Source organism: Rosa rugosa, chromosome 5, assembly GCF_958449725.1.
Source record: "Rosa rugosa chromosome 5, drRosRugo1.1, whole genome shotgun sequence".
Taxonomy (NCBI): Eukaryota; Viridiplantae; Streptophyta; class Magnoliopsida; order Rosales; family Rosaceae; genus Rosa; species Rosa rugosa.
In genome coordinates, this window is record NC_084824.1 from 38,567,498 (window position 1) to 38,583,332 (window position 15,835).

The window sequence follows — 15,835 nt, forward strand, 5'->3', positions numbered from 1 at the left end:
GTGGCAGGGTGAGACTAAGTGTCGTCGGATTTATTTTTCGGCGGCAACATAGTAGGAAAGCTGTGCTAAAGCGGGTACTTATGCTATGTTGTAATCGGGTTACATATCGAGTTATCTTTCCACAATGTCACTGCTATGTTAAAGCAAACAGAGTAGCCAAGTGTGCACTCTTTGCTAGTTGGTGCTTGTTAGAATACAGGTTTCCTGTAGAGATTTCTGATATTATTTCGGAAAATACTTTAGATGCTTATTGTAATCAAGGGTTTAGGCTCAATGTCCCCCCCTTGTATTCGACAGTTTCATTAATCAAGGCTTGAGGGCAGCCGCACCATCCCTTTATTTAAAAAAAAAAAAAACAACTACATTTTTACTGTTTATTTCAGAAAAGACAAAATAAATGAATAGTAGATTGGCGATTCTGCCCTTTTTCTTTCTGCTGTTTTACAGAATTGCCTTGGCACCTGTCGTGCTGCTCAGTGCTACCGCTACGTGTGTTTGCTTTACGCAACGACAACACGGGTGAGAGGGGGAGTGAGATAGAGATTCAGGTCAACCAGCTGGATAGAGAGTGAGAGTGTGAGATTTATGAATCTGAGAGAGGTTTTGATCAACAGTTGTGGTTGTTGATTGACAGAGAAAAAAAGTGCTTCGTTCAAATACTTGGTCCGCCATGTAAGTCTCTTTGGCACCGCTTCGTTCTTTCCAGTTTGTTGAGAGAGAGAGAGAGAGGAAGAAAGGATAGGAGCAGGGTATTTTGCATGTTTTCGTTCTTCTAAAGTCTGCTAAATCCGACTCCTCCTACGCATAAGAGCAAAACAAACTGTTTTTCTTTATTCAGACTTTTAGTTGACTTATCTCTTCACAATCAAGCCATATGCTAGGGAGTTCTTCCAGCTCCGGCGCCGACAAATCTCCCGATTCTAAGGTAAACTATTTCAATTTTTTGGCAATTGATTGTTGGGTTCTTCAAAATTGAATCTTCCATGTGCCAATTGGTCTATAAAATCTTGATGATTGCTGAAGTGGTTTCATTGTGGTGGTCCTTCCGAAATTCAATATTGAATTTTTCTCTTATTCTAGGATCCTTGGTGTTTCAATTTCTATGCGTACAAGGCCACATTCAGACAAAGCATATATAGTGCTTTTGGTTTGCTGCTACTGAATAATCAACCAAGTTCAGATCAGTTTTCTAGGTCTGTTTAGGTCAATTTCCAAGAACCTTACGTTTCAGTTGTATTGTTACTTTAATAAAGAATAACTTTATCTGTCTGATGATATGTCTTTCAGGGGAAAGCTAATAGATGCATACTGATTTTTACACAAAGAGAAGGACATGGAGCGTGGCTTCTCCTGGTCAGGAAATCCCATTGGAAAGTAAGACCATATGGTTCATGCACATAGGAACTTGCCGTTGAAAATAAATTGGATGACTGTTGTGTTGGTCGAGTTGAAGTGATGTAGAATCATAGTGATTCCATCTGAATGTGCAATCATTAGATGTACATACATAGGAAGTTAGGAACTGTATTATAATCATATATTGTTATTATACAGTTTACACCACATAATAAACATACCGGGTGGCTTTCTGGCAGGTATAGAGTCAAAAGGATGAGGATAGACTACTTCATAGCTGCAGAGCAACTCAAAGATAGGATTGTTTCATGTGAGATGCACGGGCAAGGGATGAATTACAAGGTATGACTTTTTCCATTTCAGATATTACCTCTGCTGGCTGTGTATGTTCTTGAAGTAGTCGGAACTGGCATAATATATACGAATTACAGAAATAGAATATATAGTTTAAAATAGGAACAGATTCTCATTTCCAACTTAATAGGCCAGTATTACTCATCCATAAACTCCGGTTGGTGGAGATCATAGCATGTATAAAGGCATAGTCTTCTTCTGATGGCTGACCAAATCATGTAATTTTGGTTTTCTGACATTATTAGCACATTGATTACATCCTTAAACTAAAATATAGTATTTATTGAAACAAACTAAAGAATCAGAACACAAAGAAAATATCTCTATATTGTGTTGGTAAAAAAAGTATAGCTGAGCAATAAAAGATATTTGTTCTTTGTACAAAATTGAAAAGAATATCATGAAAGTTTTACTGCTTAGTGATGTTTTCGGTGTTTATCTTCTAATCTTGAACTTTTTTACTTTCTCTAGTAGGTTCTTGAACTATAATCATGATTGTCAAAGGTTTTGCAATACACTCATTTGAATTTGTGGTTTCAGGCATCATTTTGTGATTTCAATTAGTATAATATTTATGCTTTGTCATTTACCAATTTCTTTGCACTTTCTTTCTATTTCACCAAAGCCATTTGTGATCATCCAAAGGCATCATTTTGTGATTTCAATTAGTATAATAACTTGCAGCTACAGTTCACCTATTGAACCAGTTTTAGAAACAACAATGTTAATGCACTGGCTACCTTTATTAGATTATCAAAATATATTAGTTTTTGCATTTAGGTTTAATTAGACCAATATAGTTTGTTTTTTCTTCCCTTGAATTGCAATGTGACATAGTTTCATAATTTACATACTCAATAAGCATAAGAAATATGTATGAACAAAAGTCCATCTTCCTTTTTCACACATAGAAATATGCAAATTACTGATAGATTTTCTGTTTTCTTACAGCAAAAATATTCTCTGCACATGCTCACAAAAAAAACTTGGCTGACCAAAACAGAATTAGCAGGAGGCTACCTGAAACTAATCAATTTACATCTAGAAGGTAAATATATTTCTCAAAATAAAATCACATATACCTTTTATCTTCTTTAAAGTTCAGCGTATTATTTTAATTTGATTGGTTTACCATCTGATATTCATACAGTTCTATTTCGAAGAACCTTTGGTCACTCTAACTCAACTGTAGATTTTGAATTGAACTTTTTTGCACTATTGTTTCTACTTTTTCTACACAATATCTTATTTGATATAGATAATTACAAATTGATATGCATTATTTCACATTAAATTGACAGAACAATGGGCCACACTCTGATTCGTGAAATCAAAGCATTTCAGTTGAATTTCGAGTTAAGAGCTTAAAGATAATACACTCTGATTATGGAGGCCAAAGAAGATAAAAGGTATTTAGCTCACTGATTTGTATTTGTATTTTTGTTTAATACCTATATGATGATTTAGTTCACTGATTTGTATTTGTATTTTTGTTTTTTGAACAGCTCCCAAATTGAAATTCACTGATAGTCTGAGAGAGGAAGATTTGACTAAAATCAAATAGAAAAGGTTTCATCTGTGAACATACTTCTTTTCTTATTTCTTTTTTCTTTCTTTAGCTATCCTTTGATTTTAATGAAATTTACAAGAGCTTACTGATTCAGCAAAGCACAATAGAACGGTTTTGAGTATGAGTTTATTTGAGGATCTTCACTTACAGAGGTTGCTTTCTAGGTTAGTCAAGTAATTAAATCTATGTTTTAGTTGAATTTGTGATCTTCTTTCTCAGTTCAAATGAATTTCCTAACATTCAATCATTTTCAAAGACGTAGAAGTTTTTCTTTTCTTTGTTTCTGGCATGTCTAAATGAATACTTTCTGATATTTTCCATGAACTTGCATATATGATTATTTGAAGAAAAAAAAGAACAAGGCGACAAAGTTGTAGTAGGTGATTTAAGTCTCTGTTTTGATTCTATTATTTTTATTAATTTGATAGTTTGATATCTTATTATATGCTCCGATTCATAATTTTCGGATTTTGTTGTTCATCCAATACAGAAAAAGAGAGGAGACAAAACACAGAGAGAGAGAGAGAGAGAGAGAGAGAGAGAGAGAGAGAGAGAGAGAGAGAGAGAGAGAGAGAGAGAGAGAGAGAGAGAGAGAGAGAGAGAGAGAGAGAGAGAGAGAGAGAGAGAGAGAGAGAGAGAGAGAGAGAGAGAGAGAGAGAGAGAGAGAGAGAGAGAGAGAGAGAGAGCAGTTACCACATATATTCATTATGCTGTTTGTGCATATATGTTGACTTTACTTTCAACCATATGAAAACACTATTATGAAATCACTATCCTGTTCTTGATCAATGAAACTAAAACACTATAGTGATTCAGTTGACGTTATTCTGCCTTTTCCTTATGATATGCATGCTTTGTGCTTGGTTGGTTTTGTGTGGCAGGTGTATTTTTCAGAAGGTTTTCTCATTACTTTGTTTTATAGGGTACAATAGTGAATCTTCAGTTTATGATGCTTCATTTGATATGCTGCTGATTAGGTATCAAGTGCTCAACAAACCAAGAGAGGCCAACACCTTATGAAATGAATATCTAAAAGCATCAAAAGAGCATTTTACCTGCAACCACTCTTTAGCTGGAGACCGAAACACAAGACACACCTAAAGAATAGTTTATCCCTTCCTTGGTAAGTTTTCTCTACAAGCTATTTTATCACCATGATTGATAAAAATATACTCTCTACTGCTTCTCCACTCTTTTCATATTAAAAAAAATACGATCATCACTGTCTTTATATTGATTCTTTATCATTTCCTATTTTCAGCATGAATTTATGATTTACTCTAAAGTTACTTTTGATTAAAAGTAAATTGTATCAATGTTCATATAATGTATACTAGAGTTCATTTCAATTCAATCTTGATATAATGTATACTTTTAAACTTATTTTCTCTCCCAACAATTGCTCTCTGCATTCATCACGGTTTTCCTTTCTCCTTATTATTTCTTTTTTCTTTATCTGACTTTAGCCACTGAAAATCTGATCCAACTGTAAATATTAACACTGAATTGATTCAGTAGCATGTGTTTTTGATTAATGCTGACACTATTTTTGCAAGTTTGTTGACTACTCAACATTTGATTACCATGGTTCCTACTGTCCTTCGCTGAGTCAAAAAATGTCTTGGTTGTATGTAAGCAGACCATTCTACTTGGTGTGGAGGTAGTGCAGTAGCTGATGATGTCTTTCTACAACTGCAGCAATTGGATGTTTACTGATACACAGATTTGGAAGCTTAAGATATTGCGCTCCAAGGTTAGCATAATCACTAACTACACAAATGAAATCAGCACATTCCCCAAACAATGCTGACTTTTTGAAATCAGCAATAGCCATTCATTCTTAATAAAATTTATGAAATGTACATTGCAGGAACTTAAGAATAACAACAAGCCAAACCGCTAATTTTCAAGCCAACATCCATCAAACAGTTCTCATTATTGTCTTTCATCTATTCCTTTATTTGACTATACATACCAAGTTTGATTTGAAGTTATTGATTCCAGTCAGAAATTCGTGTAACATATTTTAATCATTCTTTAATGAAGGTGTACAGCAGAAACATTCCGCTATGTAATGTTATCCCAGTAACATATAACAGTAATTCCCGCAGCAAAGCGCGGGCAAATATTACTAGTTATAACTATACTAAAACCCATTCAGCAAAAGGACAAATAAAATGAATAGTTAATTGACTATTCTGCCCCTGCCCCTGCCCCTGTTTCGACGACAACCACAACCCCTGGAGCCGGTCCTGCTCATCTCCGAAATCAGAGATTCCACTCTAACTTCTAATAGGAAAATGTCAGGCTTCGACACTTGGGTCTGGTTACGGACCCTATTGGCTGACTTGGAATGGTCTCTCTATAATCCAAAATAGGTTCTCTTCATTTCTCTCCTATATTCATTTTCATCTACAACATTCTCTCTAGCCTTTGTTTTTTTGGTTGGTCACAATTGTAGACTGTTGGTTTAGTATCTATCATTCAAAGAAAATGTGAATGATCAATCAGCACTACATGCACTCTGACATTATTATGATCAAAGCTCATCTATGTTGTAACCAACTCATTCAAAATTGAATTGCTAATTAGTAAAGTTTGAATCTTTCAAAATTTATCAAGTACAAGGGTAATGAATTAGCCACAACTCTCTATTTGCCTAATTTCCAGGTTATACAGAAACTTTAGACAAAGACAATGAAATTGTTGTCCCAGATGGATGATTGTGGCCTCTATGCAATTATATTCTAAACTCTCCGATAAGAATATTACTTATGTTTCTCTCTGTGGAGTGTTATTGTTTCGTTATGATTCCAAAAAACCATGAAAACATCTTTTGACTCTTCAACTTCTCTGTCTTGATGAAAAGCACAGGTGCAACTGTAATTCAACTGTAATGGATATTACAGAATTGATGTAAAACGAGTCTTCTGTTTATGAAAATTCTTGCTACAACTTTTTTGGAGTATGTAAATTTGCTCCAATTTGTGGTGAAATTGTATGGCTCCAATAAGGGAAGCTAATTTGGTCAAGTAGGTTTTCTAATTTCTGGGATTGGTCTGGATCTTGGGTTAAAATTTGTTTTGTATCTAATATCTATAAATGCAGTACTATTAAACTGAACTATTTCAATGATAAACCCGCAGCATCGCGCGGGCTTGTTTGTTCCTAGTTGTGACTAAAGCTCCAACCCAAGCGGCACGGACATCCAAAATCCTTAGATTGGTCAAATTTCCTATTTCTCTCGACAATTCCCCCCAGGATATTCCCTCATACTAAGAATTTCAAGCTTCTTCAGTTTTCCCACTATAGAAATGTCGATCAATTCCTGGCAAAAATCTAAATTCAAAGCTTGGAGGTTGGTAAGGTGACTGAATGATTTGTGTAGAGAGGAAATACCAGTGTTGCTAAGATATTAATTCATTCAGACTTTGGATAAACTTTTCTGGGATCTTGTTTAAATCATCATTCTTGTTTAGTAATAAAATCTGGAGATTTGGACATACCAACACTTCGGGTAGCTTGCGAATTTTGTTCATCATTAGTGAAATAGCAGTGCAGCCTTCATGTAATCCGCGTGGCCGCCAATCCTCTAAACCACAGCCAGCTTTTACCAGAAACCCATGCCCATCTTTAGATTTTGCAATATTCAGGGCTGTATCCCGTATGACGTCATGCATCTTTACACATCCATTTTTCTCACTATCCAAAAGCAAGCTAGAATCTTTGAGGTACTTGACCACTGAATCTGCTGTTCCTCTGGCTTCGTACGTCCATTGTTTCGGCATCTCGAAACAATCCCGTCTCGATTGCATGCTTGAATAAGTATTCTAGTCGGATGTCAGTCTTCTGGATATAGGCAACAGAGCAAGAAGCATGACTTGGAATCCTCATCTTTCGCCGAATCACTGTTCCTCGCACTGTTCATTACTGTTCCTAGACACTGTTCATTCCGAATTGGCGGTTTTGCCCTTTGCTTTTGTTTCAATTTCCATTGCAGGATGCACTTTTCCCGATTGCTGCTCCTGAGACCTTCTATTTGCTTTGGTGTAGAGAGAGAGAGAGAGGGAGAGAGACTGAGAAAGGAAAAAAGGAGTGATCAATCTAGATTCTGAAAGAAGGAGAAGTGGGATCTGATTCTGGGTTTGTTTTCGGTTGCTTCTGAGACCTTCTATTTGTTTTGGTGTAGAGAGAGAGAGAGAGAGAGAGAGGGAGAGAGACTGTGAAAAGAAAAAAGGAGTGATCGATCTAGATTTAGAAAGAAGGAGAAGACGGATCTGATTCTGGGTTTGTTTTGTGTTACTCCGGGGAATTTGAAGTTTAGTGATCGTGTTGGAAGGAAGTGTGAAAGGAGAAGAGGTAATCGTCCAGTTCCGGAGGAAGGTTTGGGTTTGTTTTATGAATTTGGATTTAGTTTCTTCTTTTCTGCTTATCGTCTTCTCTGATTGTCCTCTTTTTCTGTAAACAATTTTTTGATGGGTGGTTTATAGGTTGAAAAAGAGTGGGAGCGTTTCTCAGTTCGTGTATAGGCGAGGAAATCCAAATTCAAATCACAACCATTAACAAGGGTGAAAATTTGGGTTCTTAAACCTGAAATTTTTTGATTGAATCGTTCATAGATTGAATTGGTTTTTTTTTATTTATGTAGTGTGTGCTTAATCTAGAGGTTGTACATATTGAAGCAGCTATTTCTTTGTTCATTTCTAGGTTCCGAGGTTTGAAGGTAGGTTTGGGCCAATTTTTTTATACCAATATGTTTGTAATTAACTGTTATATTTGTCTATTGGATTATTGTATGGAATTGATCAAAGGTCTTTTGCTGTTATTGGCTGAGTTGATTGAATGAGTTGCCAGAAAAAGATTAGTGTTTCTGTCTTATTTCGATGAGGTCAAGTTAGATATTCTCTGCCCTTTGTTTTTCTCTGCTTTGGGTTATGGTTAGAGGTCCTAAGAATTTTTTTTCTGCAAATATGGTTGGTTAAAGTGGCTACTGTGGGATTGGTATTGTGAGAAGTGGGTACACAGGGTCTTCTTTGTTTATTAGAAGAACTGGCACACTACTTGGGAGCTCATCTTTGTTTATTAGATTGGTCCTTTAATTCGAGTAGTTTGGCTGCTAGAGTCTTCAATATTTTGTTACCTCCACCAGAAATAAAGGACAAGAAAGTCTGAAAGGAGTTTGAATATGTAATTCAATAGCAGATATGTGAATCTCAAATTTCTGTATATGAGTGTTATCTTCTATCAAATCTGCAGTTTTGATGTTTAATTAATTGTGATTAAATGAATGCTTTGTCAATGTATTTGAAAATATATGTTAGAGTGTTAGTATTGAATTTCTTAACTTCTCTGTTGTGTGCAATGTTGGCAGCTGAGCATTTGGGAACAACAGGAGGGAGAGTGAGTGCTTATTGAAAGTGTTGCTTTTGCAGCGTTACATATTAGCATATAGAGAACTTGGACAACAACTTCGATTTCAGCTGTTACTTGGTAAGCTTTATGAATCGTTTTCTTTTGTATTTTTTGTTTGAGTTGGATGTTTGATAAGCTTTGCATCTTTTGTTTTAACTGATGTCAAGTTTAAATAAGCTTAGTAAATCAATAAACAAATACTTTGTTTCAGCTATGTAGAATCATTTTTGTTGATCTCGCAGCATCGCGCGAGGGGGATTATCTAGTAATTTACTATATACTAAATCTCCTATACTGTTCATTTCACTGTTCATACCAGCAGTGGAATGACGGTTTTGCCCTCGGGCTGTATGTGGAGAGAAAAAGGCCCGAGTTTTCTGTTGTGTTCTAGAAGCCTACATCGAGTCCACTTTTAGTGTGTTCGGGAAACCTCCATTGAGTGCCGTCATCAAGGTCTCAGATTGTTTTCTCGACTCAGAGAGAAAGAGAGAGAGAGCGAAGAATCAAATCGTAGCTTTCGGACAAACTTTCACTTCTAAAATCGTAACTCAGGCGAGTAGAAGAAAGAAGAACAAGAATGAACGAGCTTGAAGTTCTTCGCTGATTGGTAAGGTTGGTAATTCAATTCCATTTGTTTCCCATAATTGGAAAAGCTGGAGTGATCTGATTGGCAATATTTGAAATTAACAGGGGAAGAAGGTAGATAACTCGGAGAAAAGGAAGAGGGGGACGGGAAGCTGTCACTGTTTCGTTTTGATTCTGCGATGTCTTTCTTTCTTTACTCCGCTGAAAGAAAGCGAGACAGAGAGAAACCTGTTTCCGGTCCTGGAACAACAGATATTCGTTTTGCTCAGGTACTGGACATATTTTTTTTAATTTTTTAAATTTTTAGACAGCTTTTTCAGACTCATTCTGAATCTTTGCATGTCACTGATTTTGGGTTTGGGTCATGCAGGGGAGGATGAGTGCAGTATCGAAACAAATTGACTGAGGTATGTAGAGCCAATAATTCTCCTGTTTCAATTTTGTTAAATTCTGGGTTAGAGAATCAGTCAGGTGCCAAGATTTTGATCCACTTTGGGAGGGAGATTTTTTGTTCTGCTGTGTATCAATCATAATTTTTTTACTTTTGTTTTCTATTTTCAATTTGCAGGCTGTGCATATTGAAGTGGGAGAGGTTTGAAGTGGAAGCAAAGAAAAGAGGTTTGGTTGTTAGTTTTTTCATCTTTGTTGTTGTTTTGTATATTGTATCGGTTATGGATGTTGGGTTTATGATATTAGACTTGATCAGACTAAATTGTTAATTATGAATTTGACGTAAGATATTTGATTTTGATTGTAGACCGTAGTTGTAGGAAAAAGAACAGGAAAGATCGCTGCTAGAAGAAGAGGTATGAGTTTGCAAGGAAGAGGTATGAGTTTGCAAGGAAGCTTTCAATAGAAGAAGAGGTATGTGTTTGATTTGGGTTTTGTGAAAATTGGGTCTCTTTTCAGTGTCTACATTTTAAAACGGGTCATAATGGTAGAAACAGTGTTGCAGTAGGTCAGATTCAATGTTATTTTGTATAATCACCAATGATCTAATTTGTCAATGTTTTTTCTAACTTTCTCAAGTGAACCCCAAACAAGAGGGTGAACAATAAGATTCATCTCACGTCTTACCTTTACTTTGAGCTCATTCTACCTCTTGACCCTCGCAGATGACAAGAAGAAGAAGCAGAAGAGAATTCAAGCATCGTTAACAACACCACTGGTTTCTACTCTCAGGTTACTTTCTCTGGCCTTTTTTTTTTCTCCCTCTCGCATTGCTATCTTTTCTTTGATTGGATTAGATTTTATATGTCTATTGGAATTTTGGATAAGGAATTCAATATGGTATGCATGGATTAGTGGCAACACAATAAGTAATGCATAAGATAATTTTGACTATCCATGTCAGAGTCGTGCAATATGTTGCCAACTGCACAATGCAATATTGTACATACAATTAGGGTGAAACTCATGGCAGTAGTAAATAGAACTATTTTCTTTGCAATAACTATAATTCATAATTATTGTCTTTAACTAGCGCTGTAAATAAACTCCAGGAGAGCATCAAGAACATCAAGAAAAATTTTGATTGCGCCCTCGGGTTTGAAGAAAAGGAGAAGCTTGAATCTGCCAATCAAGGTACTTTTTCAGCTCATACATTGCTCACATTGCTTCTACTTTATATGTAGATTCATTTATTTTGTAGATTTCTGTTTACAATTCAGAGAATGAGTTCATTCTATGGTTCATAAAGTAGAGCAGTGTTCTGATTTTCGGGTAGAAACTCGAATTTGTTATACACAACCAAAAGAATATATTCTGAGCTTATTGATGGGGCTTATATAAGGGTAGAATCTTTTTTTCTTACAGCATGGAACTTGCATTTTTTTTTTTTTTTGAAGTATGGAACTTGCATTTTTGGTAGCTGTAGATTATGATTTTGCTTAGTGCGATATGATTACAGTGCCTTAAGACAGGTTCTATTTTATAATGCATTAAAGTACTACAGTGTCTCTTTGCTTTTGGTTCATATATCTGATTTTGAACATTAAAGTTTGATTTTTTTTTTTTTGGTATTCTTATACTAATGCAAAGTGGTTACATTTGATTTCATTCATCAACATTACAAACTTCATTTGCTATTCAGTTGTTGGTTTCACTCTGTGCTTCAGACACTGAAGTGGCTCTTTACTTACTTTCTGTAAACTCTGATCCATTTGAAATTGTCAATATGGTTTATTTGAGTTCCTTTCGCATATTTCCACAATCATTTCCTTATTTTTGAGTTATTTGTCAAGTTTTTCTGTGTCTTTTCCTTTTTTACTTTCAGGTATATGCACATATGTGCCTCTAAATATCGAACATATAGACCTTCAATTTGACAAATTCAGCTATACAATTGATAACAACTTTCAATTAGTTTTTTTTTTCTTTTGGTGTATACTTCTGAACATTGTTGTTTTGTTGACTCTTCCTCCTTTTGTGTGCTTAATCAAAAATTACAGAGATAAAGAAACAGAAAAGCTAGAATCTGAGTTCACTTCAATTAAAACATAATTGATTAGGTGAGACTCAAAATGTTAACCTGTAAAGCTCATAGCACTTTCCCTTCATCTATCTGCATATTGAATGCACAAAAACATGTATGGACATCATTAAAAGAAATCTATAGTTAAATTGTAATTTAACTACATCACATACTTCTGATTTCATCTCCTTTTTTAATGACATTGTTGTTGTTGTTGTTGTGTTGTTGTTTTTTTTTTTTTTTTTTTTTGTGAGAATGAAACAGAATATGTTAAGCAATTTTTGATAGTACAATGGATTATTTGATACACAGACTACTTGGCCTTAATGATGCTCTTAGTTTTTGCAGGTCAATACTATCAGGATAAATTCTCTTTGGAAACTGAAGATTGTTATAGCGGTTAGAGTGAAGGTTCAGCTCAGTAACCGTTAAGTTAGGACGAAAGAGTCTAAAGTTCTAGACTGTGTTGTCGTCTAAGGCTGCTGTGTTGTATAACAGGTCTGTTTTTATTAAAATTAAATATGAATTTTGTTCCTTAAAATATTTGTAGCAATCAATTGACCAAAAATTATAGTTTTTTTCTTATCAGATTTTATTTATTCATTGATTATAGTTTCATTATCAGATTTTATTTATTCATTGATTATAGTTGTTACTGTTTTTTTTTTTTTTCTTTATATTTGTTTTTAGGCATTGAAAACCTGATTTGTTGTTTTTGTGTAGTTGGGACTTGAAAGTTGTGTATATTCAAGAAGTTGGGCCCAGAGGCAGAAGTTTGGGAGTTTAAGGATTCTGCTCCAAGGTTAGCATTGTGTATATATACTAAAGAAGAGATTGTTTTAGGGTTTTAGTCTACAAAGGTCTTTATATTGATCAGCTATATAATAGGTCATTCCATGGATGTTGCCTATGCTTTGAAAAGGCAGGAAAGGAATGTCTATGGAATTGGGGACTGAATCAAATCAGGATTTGTTTACCATTTGGGTTTAAATTTGGATTTGTATATGGATCAGTTTGATTTCTGGGTAGATCTTGAGGTTTTTTTTTTTTTTTTTTTTTTTTTGTCGATGGATTAGTTTGATTTCTGAGTAGATCTTGCACTTTTGTTGTGCATTTTCAGCTTTGTGGTCAAATGGTTTGGAGTGGTGATCAAGTGTTTTCTGAGTTTATGGTTGGTTTTCGTTGTTTTTGTTAGATTAGAATTAGCCTACAAACTTTACAGTAAATTGGAGGACTATGTAATTTAGTAATTGGTTTTGTAAATCAGGTGTTTGCTTCATAAATTGGAAGTGTTTTTGGAAATTTATTAGTGGTCATTTAGTTCAGAAATTGGAGGTGTTTTTGTAATTGGAAGATTGTGTTTATAGTGATATACAGTGATTGATTTTTGTTATGTTTGTTTTTTCATGAATTGATCATTGATTTTTGTATTTTGCAATTGTGTAGATACTTTTCACGAAGTGAAGAGCAAACGTGAAAGAAGAAAAGAAAACAAAGCTTTGACTATGGAATTGTTGGCTGTGGCATATTCGTCCCTTCCAGCCAAAATGGAGGAGATTATATATAGGCTGGTCTTGCTGGAATTTTCAGCCACACAGAAGTATTCTCTTGCATCTAATTCAACTTGCAATGTGGAAGAGGCTGGTGATCCGTAAGGCAGAAATGGAGGAATGTTTAGATTTGATAATGGAAGAATTAGAGAGAGAAATATAACTAATGCATGCACCCTTATCAGGTACCCTTTGTTTTTCAATTCAACTTTATTCTCATTTTAGTATCTTCTGATTTAGAACTATAAAAAAGTAGGAATGTTTAGATTTGATAATGGAAGAATTAGAGAGAGAAATATAACTAATGCATGCACCCTTATCAGGTACCCTTTGTTTTTCAATTCAACTTTATTCTCATTTTAGTAGCTTCTGATTTAGAACTATCAAGAAGTAGGGTCAGGATCCTAAGTTTCAGACATTAGGAAACTGACCATGTTACATATGTGGATATCAAGCTAATGATGTTAATACTAATGTCTTTTCCAGTTTCATTGATTGACGTGCTTGTTTGTGAAATTGCAGTGAAGTTGATCCCATAGTAGCATCCTTCTCTGGAGGAGCAATTGGAGTGATCTTAGCACTGACGGTGGTTGAGAAGTGAGTTTATTGTGTTTTGGTCAATTTGTTTTGACATTGACAAAGTATGATAAGTGAAATTCTGTTTATAGAGGGATAAATACATGGCCTAATGCAAGTCCTGTGCATGTATGGAGTGAGTTGATATCCGATATTGAATTTTTTTTTCCCAAAGGGCAACAAGGATGGTGAAGAGTATGGTCGAGGCTGAGACTTAAAAGATTTCGTAAATTTCATCAATGAGAAATGTGGGACTAGCAGAGATGCTAAAGGACAACTTACTTCCAAAGTTAGTACCATTTTAAACCAATGAACATACCTCATCAGTTTCCTTACCAATTGTCTTCTCTTATGCATGCAGGCTGGAATAGTCCCAAGTTTGGAGAGTTGGTGAAAAAGTTTGTGAACCAGCTTTTATGATATGTAAAACGATAGCATATTCAGCAAACATTCTAAGATTGTGATTACTACTCCTATCGCCTATAAAAAACACAAACCCGCAGCATCGCGCGGGCGAATTTTCTAGTCATAGCTAAATTTTATACATTTGAAGGCATCTTCCTCATCCTCAACGGTTGCAGATTGCGACTTCTCTGGTCTTCGAGCTGCTTTTTGCCATTCCGCCTCATCTTTATCACCGAGTGCCCTTGCAACTGCTATCAATGCAATGGGTAGACCCCTGCATTCTCCAGCTACCTTCCTCGCGACACCCTCAAAAGTCGATTCAGTGGACCAGCTATACTGCTACTTTGCAGCCGGACATTAGAAATGGTTCTTTGGAGTCCTTGCGAACAATCTTGGACTCGCCAGTCATGCTAGACTCATCAATTGAAAGCGAATCGAATGACCAGTGATTAAAAATTTAAAACCCCATCAGCAGGAACCTGATCACCAATGTTAAGGGGTATAACATCACCTACAACAAGATCATAAATTGAAACCTCAACACGTCTACCACCTCTGATAACCTCAATTTGTATATTTCTCTTTTCCTCATCTAGATTCTGGAACTGCAGAGATTGTTTGTAGTCACTAATGGCTGTCACGACAATGACTAGGAGAACTGCAAAAGCAATGCTGCCCCCAACATATCATCCCTCCTTTATACCCTCTGTTTCTTCTCCTTCTTCCTCAACTATACTGCCCCACTCCCAAAATCCACAATCCATCTATGTAACTCTGAGATTACTTTAGGTGGAATTTTGCCAATAAGTCCACCGGTAATGTCCAACATCCTTAGATTGGTCAAATTCCCAATTTCTCTCGACAATTCTTTGATCACATTTCCTCTCATACTCAGAATATCAAGCTTCTTCAGTGTCCCCAGGTTGGAAAAGTCAATCATGGGGCAAGATTCAAAATACAAAGCTTGGAGGTTGGTTAGGAGACTGAATGATTGGGGAAGTGATGTAATACTAGTGTGGCTAAGATCTAAGACCCTCGGTGCATTATACTTTGGAAAAAAGCTTCTGGAATCTCTTCTAGATGATTATTCCCCTGTAGTAATAAAATCTTGAGTTTTGGACATATACCAACTCTTCTTCGGGTAGCTTGCTAATATCATTCTCCATTAGTGAGACTGCAGAGTAGCCTTCATGTAATTGACGTGGCCAATCCTGTAAACCACAGCCAGCTTTTACCAAAAACCCATGCCCATCTTCAGATTTTGCAATATTCAGGGCCGTATCCCGGATGACATCATGCATCCTTACACATCCCTTTTTTTCACTATCCAAAAGCAAGTTAGAATCTTTCAGGTACCTGACCACTGAATCTGCTGTTCCTCTGGCTTCTTCAATTGTTTTGGCATGTCGAAACAATCCTTTCACGATCATACTTGAACAAGTCTTCTATTGGGATGTCGTAGTCTTCTGGAAATAGGCAATAAAGCAAGAAGCATGACTTGGAATCTTCATCTTTCAAGTAATCATAGCTTAACTTTATACATCTGAATGCATC

General features: G+C 35.6%; 1 long non-coding RNA gene across 3 annotated transcripts; it reads left to right on the forward strand.

Annotated features, from left to right (window-relative positions):
* Nucleotides 1–504: 504 nt before the first annotated feature.
* LOC133708805 (uncharacterized) lies at nucleotides 505–15,015 on the forward strand. Of its 3 annotated transcripts, XR_009846094.1 has the most exons (26): nucleotides 505–925; nucleotides 1,081–1,193; nucleotides 1,288–1,499; nucleotides 1,596–1,698; nucleotides 2,662–2,758; nucleotides 3,012–3,119; nucleotides 3,216–3,279; nucleotides 4,258–4,403; nucleotides 4,920–5,033; nucleotides 5,151–7,663; nucleotides 7,771–7,848; nucleotides 7,929–8,003; nucleotides 8,652–8,770; nucleotides 8,904–9,299; nucleotides 9,383–9,546; nucleotides 9,648–9,684; nucleotides 9,846–9,895; nucleotides 10,035–10,141; nucleotides 10,393–10,459; nucleotides 10,780–10,861; nucleotides 12,099–12,248; nucleotides 12,474–12,552; nucleotides 13,197–13,485; nucleotides 13,823–13,897; nucleotides 13,969–14,165; nucleotides 14,238–15,015. It is a non-coding gene; the product is annotated as an uncharacterized LOC133708805 (long non-coding RNA). The 3 variants fall into 3 exon arrangements; XR_009846096.1 differs by lacking the exon at nucleotides 14,238–15,015 and having other exon boundaries at nucleotides 1,288–1,484; nucleotides 13,969–14,231; XR_009846095.1 differs by lacking the exon at nucleotides 14,238–15,015 and having other exon boundaries at nucleotides 1,288–1,374; nucleotides 13,969–14,231.
* Nucleotides 15,016–15,835: the final 820 nt, after the last annotated feature.